Source organism: Lactuca saligna, chromosome 8, assembly GCF_052625555.1.
Source record: "Lactuca saligna cultivar CGN05327 chromosome 8, ASM5262555v1, whole genome shotgun sequence".
NCBI lineage: Eukaryota > Viridiplantae > Streptophyta > Magnoliopsida > Asterales > Asteraceae > Lactuca > Lactuca saligna.
The window spans coordinates 165,580,611-165,599,397 of NC_136424.1; the positions used below are offsets into that span (position 1 = coordinate 165,580,611).

General features: G+C 36.9%; 1 non-coding gene across 1 annotated transcript; it reads right to left on the minus strand.

Annotated features, from left to right (window-relative positions):
• Positions 1 to 3,483: 3,483 nt before the first annotated feature.
• Positions 3,484 to 3,590, minus strand: LOC145013648 (small nucleolar RNA R71). Its single transcript, XR_013665196.1, has one exon. It is a non-coding gene; the product is annotated as a small nucleolar RNA R71 (small nucleolar RNA).
• Between the last annotated feature and the right edge of the window lie 15,197 nt (positions 3,591 to 18,787).

Genomic DNA, 18,787 nt, shown 5'->3' on the forward strand with positions numbered 1-18,787 from the left:
GAGCCCTATCCCTGAACAAGGCAGTGATCTCCGCCACAGTCTTCGTCATCTGGAGAAGGTCCTAAAACTCCTTCGCCAATTGCTACACCTTGATAGCGGGTGAAAAATCCACCCCAAATCTTAAAACAAATTCAGTCTAGGTCATGACCTCCATAGCCTCAGCTCTGAAGGCACGTCCAGTCTCCTCCTACTAGTCGTGATCTTGATCCGTCAGAAGGCAAGATGCAAACATCAACTATGATCCCTCAAGGTAGAAAGTCATATGCTGAGCACTCTCTATATCTGCAATCATCGTCTTCTAAAAATAGAGTCCTTCTTCATGAAGAACTCTAGGGCTCTGTAATCCTTGAACTCCCAGAATGAGAGATTCCTTGTCCCAAATTCACCAGCTCAAATCTCTGCAGAAAAGGCCCCTAATCGATCATCCATGAACTCTATGATCCCCTCCTTGATGGTACAAACCATCACAAGAGTCGCATCCTAAATACCACGAGTGATCTATGACATAATGAACTCGTATATCCACTCATCAATTGGCTAAGAGCCAGAGCGTAAACCAGAACCTCATCCTCAAGTGCTTACAACCATATTAAAAGGAAAACATATAAACAATCAGAACATTACCGAGGTATCTCTTACACTACAAGCTCCTTAGGATCCCCGTGATTTTCCTTGATTCAAGTACGGATCCCATGCTTTCAGTAGTACATGCCTAATAATACCTTCCACACCTATTCATACATTCCTCAAGAATTGTCCCGAATCACCTAAGTCACTCCTACGGAAAATCTCATGAACGCTATGATAAACAACATACATATCTCACTACAAGACTCCCTAGGCTTTCCTAGGAATCCTCTCACTTGCATCTAGAATACAAGGAGCCTCTACCACCGTTTTTGGTTGCCTTATTCATGTAATTTATACACATTATAAGATCAAATAGAATTCCAAATAATGATTCTACCCTAAGCTCATAAGTAGACAATGTATATGAAATAAGGCTAAATCAATCATTCTAAGGCTATGCGTTCATATTCATATACATTTTTAATGCTTACACTTAGCAATTAACATTGTCAATCGATATTGCCATACTTATACATCTTTTTTTGGCAATATTTCAATATATTTTTATTAATATTTGGTTATTTGCAAAGATATATGCTACTTACAAGAATTTATTGTAATTTGTAGCCAAAATGAGCATTCTTGAGAAATAAGGAGCAAAAGCGACAAGGATCGGAACTTTAGTGGATTGGATCTTAAAAGATGAATTTTTCAGCCAAATGACGACCTCACGACGTGAGGAATGATATCTCACGACGTGCGTGATAACATTTTAGAAGATAAACATCAAGAGGCCAAAATCCGTGTTTGATACGGATTATGATTAAGCTCACGACGTGAGAAGCCTTGTCTCACGACGTGACCAGGGTAATTTTCAAAAACTATATAAATCCTTGGTGCTTTCGAATTTGGGAGTGTTTTTTGAAAGGTTGAAGGGGTTAGAAGTCGGCTTATGGAGATTTAGAAGTTTTAGAATACAATTTCTGAAGCCAAATAGGTCAGAGAAGTCAAGTTTTAGCACCCAAGGAAGAATAAGGAGTTGAAGATCATAACTTCTCTTTTAATTTGGTACAATTGACTATGTTTTTAATCATTGAATTTGTGTGTTTGAATTCAGTCACGAGTAGCTGAATCAAGCCGCTTCTGTATAGCTAAATGAAGCTTCAACTCATGTATTAATTTATTAGTTATGGATTTTACTTGTTGGTTAATTACTTGTGTTTAATTGTTAATACCTAGCATTCTAATATTTGATACTTAAATTGCTTGAATTCATGTTTTGTGCAACTTAGTGATTATTAATTTACGTGAACTTAACACCTAGTAATTTAGTGACCATTGAATTGCTAGAGCAAGGATCGATAAACTCTTAGATAAGTAATTAAAGTTATTAATTTTAGTTTTGTTGGAGAACATAGATTATGACCATAATTGTGTTTGTTTTATCAATCTTACATGGCTCCATTCATAATTCGTAATTGATTATGTGTTAAATTATGTGTCACCATGGATAGTTCTACATGAATTAGTTAAAAATTAGTATATTTGGACTTCAATTGCTAATAATATAATTGGTAACCAACATGAATTATCCATAATTAGTAGTTAACCATTGAGGAGAAGTGCATTCAGACTAAATTAAAGTGTTTTTAGTCATTGATTGAATTTGATAGTTGAGTGAGCAAGTTTGTCTGAACTTGCAAAATCGGATAAGAACCCAATTTACTTTTGCCTGTTTTAGATTAATTTTAGTAGATAAATTAGTTAATTAAAACCATTCCCTGTGATCGATACCCGACTGTTTGTGATATACTGTTTGGAAAAAGGTACATTACCTTTAGTCAAATAGCTAGTTAGATAGTAGGTAAAATTAGGTGTAGTAATATTTCAACATGAAAGTTTTTTGGTGCCATTGTTGGGGAACAACTATTTAGTTTAAAATTTATTTGCTTTAGGTTAATTGATCTTTTTTGTGGAATAAAACCTACAAAAAGTTAAGTTTTAGCATTAGATTTTTTCTAGACTAAACTCACGGCGTGAGCATCTAAAGCGCACGATGTGAACTCAGTAGTTTTACGTTTTTCTTTGTTTTTCGTTTCTATTTAGATTATCTGCGATAACACGAGGTGGTGATCTTTACCACGCTGTGGTGAACAGTCAGTAGGCATTTTTAAGAAGTTTTTGTTCGTTTTTACGTTTTTATTTTTGTTTTTGTTATAGTAGTCCATGACCCGTGGATCCAACATACCTTTGATACCACCGCTTGAAGATCCAAAGTCAGCCCTTCACAAAAAGATGGATAAAAACGTAGGAGAAACCAACCCACCAAAGAAGTCACCTTTCAAAGACCTTAAATCAATTCTTTGGAAAGAAGAAAGGGAAGAACGTAGGAGAGTCAAGCAATCAAAAGAAGGACGAAAACAAGATTGAAAGTTTTTAGCAAAATCCTAATCCATAAGATTCCGATTACGAGACCGAACCTGAATTTCAAATAGAAGGAAGTGAACCCGAAGACGAGCTAAAAAACGAGATGGAAAATATTGCTGACATGTCTATAGATACATACAAAAAGAGAATCTGAGAGGATACCGGTCCCGGTCTAGTGCAACCTGCGATTCCAACGACATCAACATTCGGGCTGAAAGGACACATTCTGTCCATGTAAAGGAAGTTCTATTTTCCAGGAAAGATCATGGGGATGCTTACAAACACCATGATGAATTCAATGACATTGAAAATTACTTCAACATCCTGAATGTTCCACGCACTACAGTTTTGCTTAGAATGCTACCTGTCACTTTCAAGGGAGCTGCAAAGGATTGGTTGAAGGCACTTCCACCCGGTGCAATTACTACTTGGGCGCAAATTCATGAGCAATTTTTAGAACACTTTTTACCACCTTCAAAAGTTGCTAAACTTAAGAAAGCTATAGCAAATTTCGAGCAAGAACTGGGTGAGTCACTCTACAAAGCTTAGGAACGCAACAAGGGATTGATAAGAAATTATCCCCAAAATGATTTGAATGAGCAACAAGAAGTATCAATCTTTTATGATGGGGTTAATGTCATTAAAAGGAAACTCCTTAATTCTCAAGGACCTTTAACCTAGAAAAATCCTGAAGAAATCAAGGAATTAATTGAAGAGTCTTCTAAGCATTCGCGTGAATACCACAATCCCAGACATGATGGAGCGAAGGGAATTGGGAGTGGTACTTCTGAAGAGATGGATGCTGTTTTAGCTACGGTAAACACTTGGAACATAGGATGATGATTATTGATCAATCCATACATGCTACTCGAGTTGGTTGTGAAAGATGCAATGGTCCACATTTGACCAAAGATTGCCACTTGGATGAGAACGGGAATAAGAAGTCTCAAGTTTGTTACTCAAGTGGAGATAAATACAATGAAGATTGGAGGAAGCCAATGAAAGAGTGGTTGCCATATGATGAATATAAAGAAAAATATAGGCATACTTGCTGAGGATTCTATCAAAAAGATCAATCACCACCTATAAAGAAAGTTGATCTTGAGTCCATGTTAACTGGATTGGAAGCTTCAAAGAAAAGACATGATGAGAGCCATGTAGTGATAAGAGACCATCAAATTCTTATGAGGGACCAACAAGCTATGCTAAGAAGTCATCAAGCATCGATCCAAAACATCGAAGCTCAACTTGGACAATTAACTACTTTGGTTAATGAGCGACTATCTCCAAAAATTCCCGAGAAAAATCATCAACCACAAGTAATGGTAATAAAAAATAAAGAAGGTACCATCTTTGAGGTCCTAGAAGCCCTTAAAGTCGAGCCACATCTGCCCGGACCACAGCTGAAGAAGTCAAACATCGAATAAACAAATAATTCTGAATTCACGAACTCACGACATGATCATCCAAAGCTCACGGCAGGGGGTGGTCTGATCAGAAAATATTTGTGGATTCTCAAGTTTTTCGTTTTTCGCTTCCATTTTTAAATCAAGCTAATATTCACCCATTGGATCAGGAACACTTAAAATTTATAAAACAAGTGAAGGATATTCCAATAAATACTCTTTTTATCGAATCATTGTCCCAAGTTCCTGAATATGCAAAGTTTTTGCAAGACTTACTTGATACTCATCAATAGTGAGCGAAGAATTTCAAGGTGATCCTTAGTGAGCAGAGTTCTAAAGTGATAATGGGGGAATTACCCAAGAAAATGGGAGATCCTGGATACCTTACTCTTCAACGTGAATTTGGAAATAACATGAAGACTTATGATTTAGTCGATTATGGAGCACGCATAAATGTAATGCCTTACTCATTCTATCAAAAGTTGAATTTTCTAGATTTAAAGCTGACTAGAATGACGATTCACATGGCTAATCATTCAATGACTCATCCTCGAGCCTTGGTTGAGGACATATTGGTCCAAATTAGGAAATTTGTTTTTCCAATTTATTTTTTCGTATTGGATATAAAGGAAGATACCAATGTACCAATAATTCTTGGTTGCCCTTTAGTCAATTCTGCTAGAACCGTGGTAGATATTCGTGAATCTAAACATACTTTGAGAGTTGGAGATAAAGAAGTTACCTTTGGAGTGGAAGATGGTTTTCAAAATGATTGTGCTCAAGGTGAAGTTTTCAACATAGATGAAAAAAATGAGCTTGAAGAATTGGAAAAGTTAATGGAAGAAGAAATTCATTTAATCCAACAAGTCAAGCATACAAATCCAAGCGCATCCATTCTAACAGTTTTTGAAATATTTGCTTACAAAACTCCAAAATCTTGGGTGAGTAAGGAGAGTGAAGAAGACTTAGTATCAAGTGATGAGGAAGAGGTAACATCAGAAGAAAAACAACTAACTTTGGACATGAAGGTTGAACCTATGGAGCTAAAGAGTGAAGAAAAGGTTGGATATAAACTTGTGGTGAATAAGGGAGTCAACATAAAGCTTGAAGAGGGTGATGCTGAGGGTAAAAGGGAGAACTCTAAAAAAGCTTATCTTAGGAGGGTAGAGGTGTACAAGAAAAGATAGAAAGAGCAGAAGGTGCAATTGGTGGTGGAAACTCCTGAAAATTCAATGTGAGGTGGCATAGAGTGCTGCTTATGACTCCAACAAAAAGAAGCGCTTCTCGGAAGGGAACCCGAACTCGGTTTGCAATTTTTCTTTTCATTTGTTTGAGCTTTTAATTTTTGCATTTTTAATTGAATTTTAGGATATTAATCATCTAGTCATCTAAATTATTTTAGAAAATGGTACAAATCAAGTGTGGGGTTCATAGATATTAAAAGGTAAATTATTATTGAAATTTTAAGAAAAAAATAGACTTTTTGAAAAATAAACCTTGACAACACATCTTGGTCCAAAGCCCACTTCGTGTTAAATGAAATTTGCCCGATTATTTAACCCATATGGAAACTCACGACGTGAGCCCTAAAGCTTACGTCGTGTGATTATAGAACATGGTACCATAATTTTAAACAAGTCAGTTGAACATTTTAAACATTATTTATTCTTAACCTATAATCTGAACTCATCCTTCCCCCCCCCCCCCCCCCCCTTCTTCGATTTTGGTTGTTTCATTAAAAAAAATTCTTCTCTCTTACGTAATCCTCACAAAAGGTAAACATTTCATGTTCTTTACTCTTTTTTTGACAAATTTTATAGATTTAAGGGTTAGGGTTTATACTCACATCTTCAAGTCTGCAAATTACCCCGATTTTGTGTGAAATTTGACTTGCATGTTCCTGATTTATGCTTATAATAGCTATAATACAAAACACTATATGTTAATTGGACTTATTTTTCCCTGAAATTGGTTCGATTTTGAACCCTTGACGATGTGCCTTCGAACTAAACTCACGACGCGAGTTTTGATATCTATGAAGTGAGAACTGCATTGCAATTGTATTCTATTTTCTATTGAGGGTAATGGCTGTTGTGGTTTGGTTTTGCTGTTTTTCTCTTTTTGCAGAAATATGGTCCAAGAAGAAATGTCCAGGAAGCACAGGAAGATGTTTCTAAATTACATAGACCGTTGACTCGAGTGTTGACTGCTGTTGAATTTAGGGTTTGGTTAAGGAAGGGATTGTGGGGACCATGAAGGGGTAAAATGGTCTTTTACCCATCCCAAGAGTTTGAGAAAGAGAATAACTTAGTTTATTTAGAGTTGTGATTTAAATGTTGATTAGAGATAATCATCTTATGTGGTAGGCGGAAGCTAGTTTGAGATTCGTGTACGAGATTATTTACTTGCTTGCTTACGAGGTGAGTCTTCTCACTATACATACCTAGAGTGGTAATCTTTGTGTGACCGGAGGGTATTATGTGCTTATATTGAGTATTGTGATATCCTGCATTATGTCTTTGTGATTTATGTTGTGTATTATTCGGAGCATACTAAGTTAGGACCAAAGGGTTCACCCGAGTTGTGGGACTGGAGGGTCCCACTGAGACACATTGACTGGAGGGTCTTATTGAGCATATCCATGAGAGGCTAATGAGATATGTTTGGTATTTTGGGGAACTCACTAAGCTTCATGCTTACCGTGTTATGTGTTATGTATTTTAGGTACTTCTCAGGATCACGGGAAGGCACCGACTTGATTGTACACACATGAGTTGAAGATATGTTTTGGAGGATCCTGGATTGTGTTTTAAACAATTTATGAATATGCGTTTTGTGTTACTTTTGGGGATTTTTGGAATTGAGATTATGAAATTAATGTGATTTTAAATGAATTTTTTTTTGAAAATATACGGTGTTACATAGTTAGAATCTTGGACGGAGTCTCATTTTGTGATCATGTATGAACTTTTGAGTTTCAACAAACGATCAAGGATTCTAGATCCCATTTTATTAGAAGGTTAACATAGACTCAAGAGATATCATAGAGAGTAAATATGTGAGTTCTTGGTTATCAGGATGTGATTTATGTATTGGTTTGGCACCAATGGTTGAAACGTATGGTGAAAGTCGCCTTCATTTAAGGTTCAAGGTTATTGGAATCAAAGAACAGTCAAGGATTCTGTTTTTTCTTGTTATCAGCAAGATAATTCAGGGTTGGAAAGATTCGTTTCAGTTCAGGTTACGAAGTGGAGTTAGCATGGATGTGGTATATGAGGGTTTTGTCTTCCTGGGAGTCAGGCATGGTATAGGATTTTTAGTTTTCAGGCAACGTAGTTGGATGTTCTTTTTTTGGTTGAGGGCAAAGTGTTAAAGTTTTTCCTTAGTTAGGGAATGTGATTTGTACTAGTTCAGGGTTCAATAGCAGTGTTGGTAGGCAGTCATCGGTGCAAGATGACTTCTCAGTCCTAATTGGTATTCAAGAAGATCGGCCAAGGTCGTATGGTATCGTAGAGTAAGTTAGGAATGATTTCGAGGACGAAATGTAATTTAAGTGGGGGAGAGTTGTAACACCTATGTTCCATAATGGTTCAGTTTAGGGCTTTAAGGAGTCAAAAGATTGGTTTTTGGGTAAAAGTAAGTGTCACGACGTGACCATAGAGGGGTCATGATGTGAAAAGCCAAAAGTGAAGAACGTGTATCGGGATTGTGCTCACAACATGACATATAGGTGTTCACTATGTGAGGAAGGCTGCAACCCAATCCCATGATCTTTTAGGGTTTCCTTCATATTTGAACCCCATTAGCTTGATTTTAGGGTTCTTTATCATCCTCCATCACCCTCAAACCTCAGAAAACCCTAACCCTAATCCCTCTTGGTGGTCCTTGGTCTTTTTGGTGCTTTTGGTAGTTGAAGAAGGAGAAGAAGGTGTTCTAATTGTGGATCTAGCAAGGAAACCTCATCATCATATGCTCATTCTGGACCTTTGTAAGTGTCCGATATTCAACCTTTATGCTTCTAGATTGCTATATCTAAGTTCTTTTCCCTTTATCTTCAAGTTTGAGCAAGTTGAATTGATGGGATTCCATAAATTTGGCGACTTTAAGGATCCTTGAAGCCTTTTGAGTATAATTTGGTTCAGATCTAGGATTTGGTTGTGATTTGGGATCATTACATGAGCTTAGAGTCATTTTCTTGATCTTTTCCCTAGATTGATTTGAGGACATGCATGGAGAATGAATGTCCATAAAGTTCACATTTTTATGGACCTTTGGAGTCCCTTTAATCTTCTAGAAAAGTTGGACTTATAGTCTTAATGGATTAAGGACTCAAACCATTTGATTTTGCTTCAGACCACCATGTTACATAGGGGATGTAAGGTCGAACCTTATAATCTGACGAGTCAAATACACCCTGACCATTAGCTCTAGCCATCATCAACTTATGAACCTCTCCTCCATCAGCGTGTGATCACTAGTAGTAGTGCATTTACTTTGTATTCTATAATTATAGTAATAGTAGTTGTTAGTTAACTTTTCTTTAATCTCAGTAACTATAACCAGTTTATTTACTTAGATTAGAATTAATCCCATAAATTTCGGGATTGATTGTTACCAGTGTTGCTCTCTCTCTCTCTCTCTCTATATATATATATATATATATGTGTGTGTGTGTGTGTGTGTGTGTAATTGGGATGTACTTATTGGAACTCTAACTACTGTTTTGTGTCGCTTTTCTTTGTGAGGATCACTTCTTAGTGAAAACATCTTTGTGATAACTTTGTTCTTATTTATTTATTTTTTGTATCAGATCAAGTGAACCTTAAAGTGGTATCAAAGAATGTTTTCCGATACATTCAAGATGTCATGTCTTCTTCATCTCAATATCATCCCAAATACTCAACAGTAAATAAAATTCCATTGTTCAATGAAAATGATTTTGCCATGTGGAAAACTAAAGCTTTATCTTTTCTTGAAGCTATAGACTATTACATGCTCAACATTATTAATAATGGTCCCATGTTCCCATGTACCAACCCATGGTTAATAATGCTTCCTCTAGTGGATTGAAGCAAAAGCCAAAGGCAAGATATGACGAAGAAGATAAAAGACTTATTAGTCTAGATCTGCAAGCCAGGGTTTCCATTGGAGTTTCTCTTCCCTACCACATTTTTTTCTGGTTCGAAACCACGAGTCTGCCCAAGAGATGATGAAAACTTTGAAGATGGCTAAAGGAGAGAATTCATCTAAAGATGAAGGGTTGAAAGAAAAATGTCAAATGGCTTGCATAGATGACTTCCATGTTGAAGAATTTATAGCAGCTCCAACACTTTCAATACTTATTTCTCTCAAACCGAAAAGGATTTTAAGATAAAAGATTAGGAATCCTCTTCCATATATCAGGTTAAGAAGTTTATTAACTACTCCTCTGAATAAAAAGTTGATACGTTAAATTACTTGCGTCTTGATCTTACAAAATATAATTCTAAAAATTTCATTCTTAAATCTGAGATCACGATCTTAAAAGAAAATTTTATTGCCACCGAAAATCTCACTGATGAATAAAGAAAACAAAAATTTGTCTTTATCAAACAAATTCTTTTTCGTTGTAAATGAGACATCTAATGAACTTTCCAAAAAGTTACAGACAGTTCACAACTAGGCACATCAACATTTCAAGTTAAAAAAATAATAGACGCTCAAATTATTGATTAGTATGAGAAAATTCTTGGTAGAAATATTGATGACAATGTAAAAATTCTCGAAAATTTTGAATCTGAACAAAATTTTGACAATGCTTCTGATCTAGAAAAGGACTTTAAAACCAGATTTGTTAGTAGCACTTTTATAAATTAGAGTATAGTTAACAAACATTGTTTTACTGACTCAAATGGACATACTAAATGTAAATTTGAATTGTCCACTCTTGATCCATCACAACAACCTCCAAATTATGAATATGTTTTTCTTTCAACTAAAACCTTGCTAAAATAGCCTATTTCAAATGGAGAATTTCACTATATGAATGAAATTCATAGTGAATTTCCTCAATGTACTATTAGTAACATTGAGACTGATTGTCCTTTAAGCACTTATGATTCTGATTAGCTTTCATGCAATTCTAACACTGATGAGTCTTCCAATTCATCAGCATATGATAAAAGTGTCTCTTCACAATGTAGTGTATCTAATTCCAAGACAAATAAAATAGTTTTTAAATTAAATGTACAGGATTCCACTCATTGGAAGCGAAATTTTAAGAAAAATCAAAAATCATGTTTTAAAAAGAAAAGTACCGGAATGAGAATATATTATCCTTAGAACCTTATCACAAGATCAACGAGTGCACATTTGAGGAAATATGAAATGTGCTGACAATATCATTATTTGAAACAACAAATGGATTAGAAAGGAAAATTATCTAAATTGTCTTCCTAATGAATGATATGACATTTTCCTTCTTAAGAGACCCATTGCAAAGTGGGTTAGTGTGCGCTAATGTATGCTTTAGTGCTACATGATTAAGAGCACATTTGGTACCTAGATAGTGGATCCTCGCAGCATATGACATGATTCAAGTCTCTCATGGGTTACTATGTGAAGAGATATAGCCCTACAGTTACATACGGAGACAATAGCAAGTGAATCACAAAAGGTTATGATACAATCAAGTGCAAATAGACGAGTTCAAAAATGTATCTTATATTAAAGGTCTTCAGTATAATCTCATTTCAATCAGCTAACTGTGTGATGCCGACTATAAATTTCATTTTTACAAAAGGTAAGGCAAAGTGATTGATCAAAAGAATATCACTCTACTCACTACAATTCTCAAAAATGATATCTATGTTCTAGACATGTTTTCCGCTGAAAATTCTCTTAGGTCCTGCTTCTTCTCTCATTCACAGTCCCATCTGAATTGGGTGTGACGCAAGAGACTCTATCACCTTAATTTCAAGAATATTTCCAAGATATCTGGAAATCAACTTTTGAGAGGGATACCTAAGATGAAATTTGAAAAAAGGATAATTTATGTGCAACATGTAAAAAAGGGAAGCAAACAAAATCCTCATTTAAGCCCAAGTATTGTTCTTCTACCACTAAAACTCTTCATCTTCTTCATATAGATTTGTTTGGTCCTGTTCCCATCAAATCCATATCTGGAAAGACGTTCACATTGGTTATTGTTGACGGGTTCTCAAGATTCACCTGGTTTTTTTTCTAAGAAAGAAAAATCATGCCACTGAAGAGATCATCTCATTTATAAAGAAGAGCAAAGTTTTGTATGAATTCAGATTCAGGAAACTATGAAGTGATCATGGCACTGAGTTCAATAATTCTACATTCGAGGAATTTTTTGATGCTACAGGGATTTTTTAAAACTTTTCTGCTATCCCGACACCACAACAAAACGATGTGGCTGAACGATGAAACCAAACTCTTATAGAGGCTGGTTGAGCTATAGTTGTAGAAGTTGGATTCTTTCTATCCTTTTGAGCTGAAGCTGTTAATAGCACCTTTTATAATCAAAACATGTCAATCATTATGAAGTGTCATGGGATGACTGCTTATGAGCTGCTTAAAGGAAGAAAGCCTAATATTTCCCACTTTCACGTTTTTGGGTGTGTCTACTATATCTTGAATCAGAGGGACCAACGATCAAAATTTAAAGCAAAAGCTAAAGGGTTCTTTTTAGGATATTCAAGTTAATCTAAGTCATTTAGGGTCTTTAACATTTCAAGAGAAGTCATTGAGGAATCGATTCATGTTATGTTTGAAGACACTTTCATTAAAGATCAAATCGATCACCAGCCAACATTCTTAATGAACTTGTACTTAGTCCATTCGAATCTCTTACTGAGCCAATCGTGTCAAACATTGACCCTAATCACAATCGTTTTTTTTTACATTGAGGATCCAACATAAGCTGATGATGAAGTCCAACCTCATAATCTTGAATATCCAAACCCCAATGTAACTCCAAACCATGAAGAACCTCTCATTGATCATGGTCCAATCAACAATAATGATGCAAATCATAGATTTCATCATCATCATCCTGAATCTCATATCATAGGAAATTTTAACTCATGGATTCTTACTTGCAGCAAAGCCACCAACAACTTCTGTATTTTCATCAATTTCGTGTCAATGATTGAGCCCGAGAAGGGGACTGAAGCATTAAGATATGTTCATTGGATGAAAGCGATGCAAGATGAGTTAAATGAGTTTGAATGACACAACGTGTGGTGATACGTGCACACACACACACACACACACACATATATATATATATATATATATATATATATATATATAATGTTAATATTTTAGCCTTAAATACGCTTATTATTAGGACAAAAGATTCTTAATTTGTTATATTTTGTGTTGTAGCAGTAAAAGACATGCTTGGATCGGAAAGGAAGCAAGCTGAAGCTGGAAACTAGAAATTTGGATTAAGGCAAAAAGAAGGAGAAAAGATGAAGAACTGTAGCGTGGTTTCCTCACTGCATAGTTGTAAAGAGAAGAATCCCGAAGGAATAATGCCTTGCCGGATACGCGAATTTGCCACCAACCACGGTGTGGTGACCATGACTATGCCGTGGTGCACCGATTTTTGAAATATGTATGTATATAATAATAATAATAATAATAATAATAATAATAATAAATTTTCTCTCAAACTTATTGGATGCCAGAAGCTGTTATCAACCTCTAGAGACCAGAGACATACCTTGATGGATGAGAAGTGCAGAATTCGATTACTAGCTTGATTCTTGAGAGATCTAATGCAAAATTACTCCTTTTTACTTGTTTTACTTTGTTTTGATCATGACTATCAAAGTGAATCTTGTTTTTATATGTTTTTTTTGCTGAAGTTATGGGCTAAACACCCTAACTTTCATTTAGACTAGATTGTTTGCTTATTTATGAGTTGACTTATTGATTGGATTATGTTAAGTTGATTATTTGTTATGTTATCTTATTAAATCACCTCTATATGTTTATGATAACTACTTTTCTTTTTATTGTTGAGTTTAATTAAGTTTGCATGACCTATCATTCTTAATTGACTTGAATCATATGATCTTGTGATTAGCAAAATTGTAGGACTAGTGTTTTGACCAAAAACCTAAAGTTAAATAGAAAGTGTGTAAGTGAATGTAGGAGCTAATATAAGAAGACCAATCATCTATTGTATTGATTTAATGAACCTAATAAGATCAATCCATTATAAGTCTCACATAACTCGAACCAAACACTAGTAAATTTGTTAGTTTATCCGCTTGATCACCGTATGAACGAACTTATTTGCTAAAGAATTAGGTTAGTGAACATTAATCTAGTCTCCTTAGGAATCGGTAATCAACGAAACATTAATCCATTGCATTTCCATTAAATCAACCACAAAAGCAAGTATATCAAATCTAAAAGAAAGTCTCTTAATAATCTAGGTAAAAATTGTTTCTCGTTTTTCTTGTGTTTGCTAGCAGTTTTTTTTTTTTTTTTTTTTTTTTTTTTTTTTTTTTTTTTTAATTTTAATTAAACTTTTAAGTTTCTAGTCTTGAAAAACTAGAGAAAACCCCTATTTTTAATTAATAGTAATTTAGGTAACTTTAGTAGATCAAATTAGCAAATAATTATGTGTTCTGTGTTCGATACCCGACTATTTGTGCTATTCTATTTTCGATTAGGTACACCACCTTAGGTGTAATAGTTAGTAAAATTATTTGGTTAACAATAGTATATAAATTACGCATTAATTTTTTGGCGCCGTTGCCGGGGAACGGTTCTAATAATTAGTTAGTTAGTTAATTTTCTGTTATTTGTTATCGACCATTTGTTTGGAATTTATTCCATACAAAGTTATTTGTTTTTCAATTTTGTTATCTCTTTCAGTCCATCACTGCGTGGCCCTTCTAACCATGATGTGGCGCCTGTTCAAACAATTTTTCGTTTTTGTTCTTTTTTACATTTTATTTCCTTTTATTTGCAGCTAATATATGACATGCAGATCAAATTTTCCATTGACACCACCGTTTGAAGATCCGGAGTCAGCGCTCCATAAAAAGAAGGACAAACATGTAGGAGAATAAGGAAACAAGTCGGTAAACGAAGGCAAGTTTGAAAGATTTGAGGAGACTTCTAACAAAAAGGAAGCTGGTTACGAGCCTGAAATAGGATCAGAAAAATGTAGCGAACCCGAAAGCGATCCCAAAAACAACATGGCGGACATGGCCAACATGACGATGGAGGAGTATAAAAGACGAATCCATGATGACAATGGACTGAGTCTTATGCAACCCTCAATTCCTGCAACCAGCTTTAAACCGAAAAGGACACATACTCACTCAGTTGAAAGACATACCATTTTATGGGAAGGATCACGAGGATGCTTACAAGCATATTGATGAAATCAATGATATTTCCGACTACTTCAATATTCCCAATACACCACGTGAGATGGTGTTACTCCGAATGCTCCCTATTACTTTTAAGGGTACGGAAAAGACTGGCTAAAAGCACTTCCACCGAGCAAGAACAACTTGGGTGAAAATACGTGAAGAGTTTATCTAACAATTTTGCCCACCATTGAAGGTTGAAAAATTGAAAAAAGGCTACTGCAAATTTTGAGTAAAATTTGGGAGAATCATTATACGAGGCATGGGAGAGCTATAAGAGATTACTAAGAAACTGCCCTCAAAACGATCTAAATGTGCAAGTATCAATCTTCTAAAATGGGGTAAATGTGACAACTAGGAAACTCCTTGATTCTCAAGGGCCACTCACAAAGAAAGCATTGGTTGCACTCAAAGATCTAATTGAGAATTCTCCAAACATTCAAGAGAATACCATAACCCTCGATAAGACGTAACAAGGGGAATCGTGAATCCGACTTCAGATGACTTGGCGGTAGTTTTGGAAAAGTTGGATTGCTGGATCTAAGAATGAAAAAAATGGATCAAACCATCCATGTAATACGGGTAGGGTGTGAAAATTGTAACATGCCACATTTGACTAAGGGTTGTGTCCTTGATGAAAATGGTAACCAAAAGGCCTAAGCTTGCTATTTGAATTGTGATCGTGTAACACCCAAAGTATGGAAGGCCAAGAAAGGAAAGAAAACCCTAATTTTCAGGGGCGAATCGGCGAGTCCAAGGAGGAACCCGGCGAGTCCGAGCGGGATCCTGGTCGAGGAGTAAGTGACTGACTCGGCGAGTCAGCCAAGGGGACTCGGTGAGTCTGGTATGTGCGAGGAAAACCCTATAGTCAGGACTTGCAGCCTATTTACACGTCTCATTCTTTCCCTAGGGTTTCTTTACTGCCTCTTTCACCCAGAACATCGAACCCTAAGCCCCATTGTTGCTCATTCAAGCTTCCAAGCCATTTTTGGGTGATTTGAAGGAAGAAGAAGAAGGGGAATCATTGAAGCTTCAAGGATTGGCCTTAGATCTAAAGATTGGGGAAGCTTTCTGAGTTATTGAAGGTATTAAGTCGTTTCCCTCCTTTAGATCTATTATGGTTGTGAGTTTTTGGGGGTTTTCTAGCCATGATTAGCTACCTCTTTTGAGTTAGAAGCCAGATCTAAAGTTTCTACTTCGGATCTAAGCATATTATGGTCTTGAGAAGTATAAAGTATCTTCCCTTGAATTGATTATGGAGCCTCTTTGCCTTAAACCCTAGTTTATGGTGTATTTTGCCTAGATCTCCTTCTCTACACGTAAAGTTTGCAAATTTACATGAGGAATAGGCCTGGGAAGGGTAGATCTACAGTTTGGAGTCCATGCATGACTCAAAAGCCCTCTGCATGTAAGGGGATTTGAATGCACTCGGCGAGTAGCATGAAGATTAGGAGCAACTCGACGAGTAGGACGAACAGCTCATCGAGTCAGATGAAGATTGCCTTGTACTCGACGAGTCTGTTCTTGGACTCGGCGAGTCAGGTCACGAAACCCCAAACCCTTCGAGTTGAGACTCGAATCAGCGAGTCGAGTGGAGACTCGGTGAGTTGGACAGGTCAAGACTCAGAAATCTGTAGACTCGGCGAGTCATGGACTGACTCGGAGAGTCGAGACGCGAAAGGAAGGATTGTGAACATATGGAATCGGTGAGTTAGTAGGGTGACTCGGCGAGTAGGGTTGACCTGGAAGGTTGACTTTGACCAGGACTTTGACTTTGACCAGAGTTGACTTGGTTGTTTCTCGGGGGTCAGTTAGACTCAGTGATGCATTGATATTGGTAGTTCGGGGAGCAAGGGGAGCAGGAGTTCAAAGAGTTACCGGGCAACAGCTAGTGAGATCATCAGCAAGTTCAGCCAGTGCAGGTGAGTTTCCCTTTGTGTGAATGGGTCTAAGGCCACAATGCCGGCCCATGTAGTTATGAGTAGAAGGCCCGGGGGTAGCCTTAGGCATAATATGCTAGTATGATATTCAGGATGAGGTCCATTACTAGCGGGCGGGTGCCCAAGGATTTGTTTATATGATAGTTTATACTTGTTGTCTGTGTGATACATGTATGTGCCTGGTAGGGAGGTGAGTGTGGGCGAGGTCCCGTATCTCACCAATAGCAAAGTGTGGATGGGGTTCCATATCTCATTAGTAGTAGAACAGGGGCGAGGCCCAAGTTAGGGAAGGAGTAAGAGTGGGCTGGGCCCGTATCTCACTACCAGTAGGAGCGTGGACGGGGTTCCATGACTCATCAGTAGCAGGACAAGGGCAAGGCCCAGGATAGGCGAGGCCTTAGGACAGGTTCAGTCGTATGATTTTAACTTATGTGTTGTGATATGTTTATGTGTTATTATTTGTTGGCGGGCGAGGCCCTGTGATAGGCGAGGCCTAAGTGAAACAGATCTGTATCCGAGCGGGGCTCGAAGCCAGGCGGGGCCTGGAGCTGCGAGGCCGTTATAGCGAGCGAGGCCCGAGGCAGGGGGCGTGGCCCAGTATGTGTAGTATGTGGTTATGCATGGTATGTGGTAGGGTGGGGAACTCACTAAGCTTCGTGCTTACGGTTTTCAGTTTTGGTTTCAGGTACTTCCGGTAGCGGAGGGAAGAGCTCGGGGTGATCGCATGGCACACACCATAGATTAGACAACCTGGGAATGTTTACTCTGATAACGAACATGTTATTTGAAAATCAATACTCTGATTATGTTTTTGAATGATGACTTTGCTTAAAGTAATGTTTTATTAAAAGAAATTTTTGGTCTTGAATTTTGGGTCATTACAGATCGTTATGACGAAGACTAGAGGAATCCCAAAAAGATGTGGTTACCTTATGATGAATACAAGAAAGCCAAAGAAGGAAAATTTAAACAAAAGAGAAGAGGATTTTATGAAAAAGAGGAACCAGCTCCCGAAAAGAAACCCGATTCTGAAGCTATGCTTGCTTACTTTGCAGCCACATCAGAAACGAGACATGAAGATAAAGAAGCAGTACTAAGTAATCAGAAAGTTGCAATGAAGTATATTGAGCAACCAACTCTTGAAGCAATTCAATGAAAGATTATCGGGCAACATCGAACAAAACCCAAAAGGAGCCAACATCCAGGCAATGAGAACAAGGAATGGAAAACTTGTTACCTATTTGACTCCTATCACCAACACTAAACTGGATGTGGCATTGGAAAAAAAGAAACAAGCCAACAAAAACCCACTAAACACTCACCACGGCGTGGTCATCTGCTGAAAACAAAAAGTGTGAACCCGTTAAACGGTGAAATTTCTAGCTTTAGCGTAAATGCTAAAATACACAAAATTTCTAAAGGATCTTCTCACAAACTGGAAGAAGATGAGGGGGGGGGGGGGGAGGCATCTAAAGTTGTATTGAACGAAACTTGCTCAGCCGCCATGCTAAACATGTTGCCAAAGAAGATGGGTGATCCGGGAAGCTTAGAACTTCCATTCCAATTCAGGAATTTAGCCACAAGCTATGCTTTAGCCGACTAGGGAGCAAGTGTTAACTTAATGCCATATTCATTTTTCAAGAAGCTTGATCTCCCGGAGCCATGACCAATTTTCATGGCCATTCACTTATCAAACAAAACGGTAAACTTTCCAAGAAGAATTTGTGAAGATTTATTTGTCAAAACTCACAAGTTTGTTTTCCTGTAGATTTCATTGTTCTAGATATGGAGGAAGACGATCAAGTGTCAATTATTCTTGGAAGGCCCTTTTCGAGCACCGTCCGAGCCTTGGTGGACATAAGAGAGTCCAAAATCACTCTTCTATTTGGAGAAGATGTTGTAAGTTTTGGAGTAAATAGAGCGATGCAACATTCGATGCTAAGTGATTAAACAACTTTTTCGGTAGATGTTTTGAATGAAATTTTATAGAAAGAACTTGCATGCTGGAAAGAGAACGAATCTGAAGGACACATGGTTCTAA